The sequence below is a fragment of the Phaethon lepturus genome, unplaced genomic scaffold (genome assembly GCF_000687285.1).
Source record: "Phaethon lepturus isolate BGI_N335 unplaced genomic scaffold, ASM68728v1 scaffold56362, whole genome shotgun sequence".
Lineage (NCBI taxonomy): Eukaryota > Metazoa > Chordata > Aves > Phaethontiformes > Phaethontidae > Phaethon > Phaethon lepturus.
This window is the reverse complement of record NW_010523751.1, coordinates 1461-4590: the sequence shown is the minus strand read 5'-3', so window position 1 is coordinate 4590 and position 3130 is coordinate 1461.

Genomic DNA, 3130 nt, shown 5'->3' with positions numbered 1-3130 from the left:
TTTTGCGTACCAAGTGCTGGCTGCCCTGGAGGCAGCTCCCCCGTGACAGGCAGGGCCAGCACCAGCACAGTTACTTACACCTTTCCAAAGGCTTGAATACAGGCCCATCTGTTTTAATGGTTAACCAGACCACAGCCTACTCTCCCTGCCCTACACGGAAGGAGCCAGCTCCAGCAAGCCTCCACAGGAGCCGCAGAGCTCAGCTCTGGGCATGGATTTCTAGGAACACCACTGGACTGAACAGCCCGTTCCTTATAAAGGAACTGCATTGGAAAAAGCTCAAAAACCACACACAGAAAAGGGTACCGCCAAGTAGACTGCAGCCTTAACCCAGAAAGTACTGAAAATTAGTTTTTTCTTCCCCTCTCTGGATCAAGCCCTTACTGCTCTGCTCCTGTTCCAGAAGAAAGGCAACTTCTCCTTGTGTACTCCCTCAAAAACTTTAACTAAAAATGCACACACGCAGGGAAACAAGCTCCCATTAACAACTGTCTGGAACATTAAACTCACTTTATTTTGAAGCAGGGCTATAAAATAACTAGCTGGCTATCACATTTCAAGAACATTCTAGTAATGAGCTCCCAAAATGCTGGAAACCTTTTCACTAAGATTTTTGAATTTGAGTTGCTTCACTAGATCCAAGGGGAGATCAAACCTAATGCAGAACTATGCTCTGGCAGTTAGCTGGGTTTGAGAAGGCAGGCAACCAGTCTGCGAGTGGAGTGTTAAATTCCTGGGAGGTTCAGAGAGGCGAGGACAGGTCTTCCTAGAACTGCAGCTCATGTACCGGGTATTAGGAGCACAGCCCGGGGGACAAGAGCTTCCACGCCTGGTTCACGTTCCTCTGACAGTCACACACCCAGAGCTTAGGAAAGCAAACACCCTGCAGACAGCTGGAGCAGGACACCCAGCCTCGGCTGTCAACAGGCACGGCTCAAGGCCATAAATGGGCTCCTTCCAACCCGTAAAGCTGAGTTAACAGCAGCTCTCCTCCTGTTGTACGGGAGAGTATTCAGTGCTACGACTACACCCCATGGGAACTGCTCTGCTCCCTGACAGCCCTGGTTACACCACGGCTTCAACATCAGAGTGCCTCACTGTGCAACTTGGGAAGTCCAGATGAGAATCTGGCTCACTTCAAGTGTTTTCATCAGGATGAAACACTAGGTTTGAAGAAGGATCCAGTACAACGTCTCGTTCCTTTCCCTCCAGATACACCCCTGCTGCTCTGGTCCTGACAGCACAGCACAGCTCAGTTGCCTGTGCTCCAAGGGCCATCCCATCCCCACTGAAAGCGCCAGCACCTCGGTGGCCGAGCCAGCAGCACTGGAGGCAGCTCCCCCGTGACAGGCAGGGCAGCACCAGCAGATAGCCACCCCTCTGCACCGCTCGCGGCAAGCACAAGCACTTGCAGCTCGCCATGCATCTCTGCTCGCAGACCCAGCTGGCAGGACACCCCAGATACTGCGCATGTGGGCTTTACCTAAAGACAACGTGTGCCCTCGGCAAGCGGGTGAGGAGCCAGGAGAGGCACAAAGGGAATATTGAGAACAGACTATGCTTAAAAGGTCACACTTTGCCTCTGACAGACTATGCTTAAAGGTCACGCTTCACCTCTTACACGCTCCTCCGTGCTCCTTCATACTGTTTTTGTTCGGGTTTTTTTGGTGTTTTTTCTTTTTTTACCACTGCTGACCGCTGTAAGAAAAACAGCTACTGCCTACGCTGGCAGAGGACAGGGAATTTCTTCATCCTGCTACCCCTTCCAGAGGGGATCACAGAGCCCAGAGAGATCTGTGAAGGTAGCTGAAAAAGGAAAATCAGGTCCTTTCCTCTGATTGCTGGCACCAAACCAAGGCCCAGAAACCAAAGCAAAACTCTGCTCGCTCACATCAGTCCCACGGTGGGCTCTGCCGCTCCCCTGCTACTGCGATTAAAGGGAAGACGCTTTGGAGCATCCCAACACACGACTGCCTGCGCTCCTCAGATGGATCCCTTCTACCCTAAAACCGCACTTTAGGATGTCACTTCAACACTCCTGGAGACTCAGAAGCAACTTGTGCCAAGAGCTTTATGTCAGCGTTGTGCAGAGGAAGAAAAGCTTGTGTTTTTGAGCACAAGCAGCAAAGCCAGACCAGAGTAAAGGTGGTCATGAGAAGGCTGATCTACAAGCACAAGTGTTCCCCAGCTCTTTCCAAGTCAATAAACTTGGCTGTTAGATGCACACAACCCAGCCTACCATAGCTGTGGAGTACCACCTTTTCCAAAGCCTTCAGTCACCCAGCACTGCTGGGTTTCTAGCTCTGGCACCGAGCCCTTTTTCCATCACTCATATCCCCAGGGCTGCCTACAGCCAAAGGGATGACTTCAGAGATTACAGTCCTCAATTATTCTCTGAAACTAGTCAGAGGTTTTGTACAACAAACTTGATTTGCTTCTTTCTTCTGAGTCTTCAGATTTAACCTACTGCTTTATCTCTGGCTTCCTTCAGTGGGCTACATACATTGAACATTTTCAACAAAGGACCTAAACCGAGGGGTTCTGAAACGCAAGATTATTTTTACAGCAGTCAGGGCTTACGTGCAAAGGAGTAATGCAAAGTATTCTGCCTGAATCAGTGCATATATAGGTTAGCAGAAAAAAGATGAAGAGAGCACAGCCCAGGAAGCAGAGAAGCTCTCCAAGTCCAAGCTGGCCTGGCCCCAGCACTCTTTAAAGTCACACTTTGGTGCATTAATCTGGGGAAGTCTGCTGTGAAATGTATTGATAAGGTTTTCATCAGAGCTCTTCCAGATTGTACAGGACAAGGAATTCTTTACAATAGTGACCACAAAGGCAGACCAACACCCCAACACCCCCCCAAGTCCTTCAGGAGCCATAAGCCATTCTGCCTTTTAGCACCCGAACCCATACCTGAAGACGAAGGGCCAGTGCCCACAGCGGGGCCTCGGCAGCAAGAGCCGTCCTCAAACAGGCTGGGGACAGGCTAAAGCACCACGCAGTCATGAGAGCACTGTGGATTTTGCCAGGTGAGCACACCCTAACAATAAACACCATTTGTGTTTCTCCTCCACACTCTAGACATTCATTAACTCTCCAACAGAAACAAATAGAGATGATAATCCTGGAA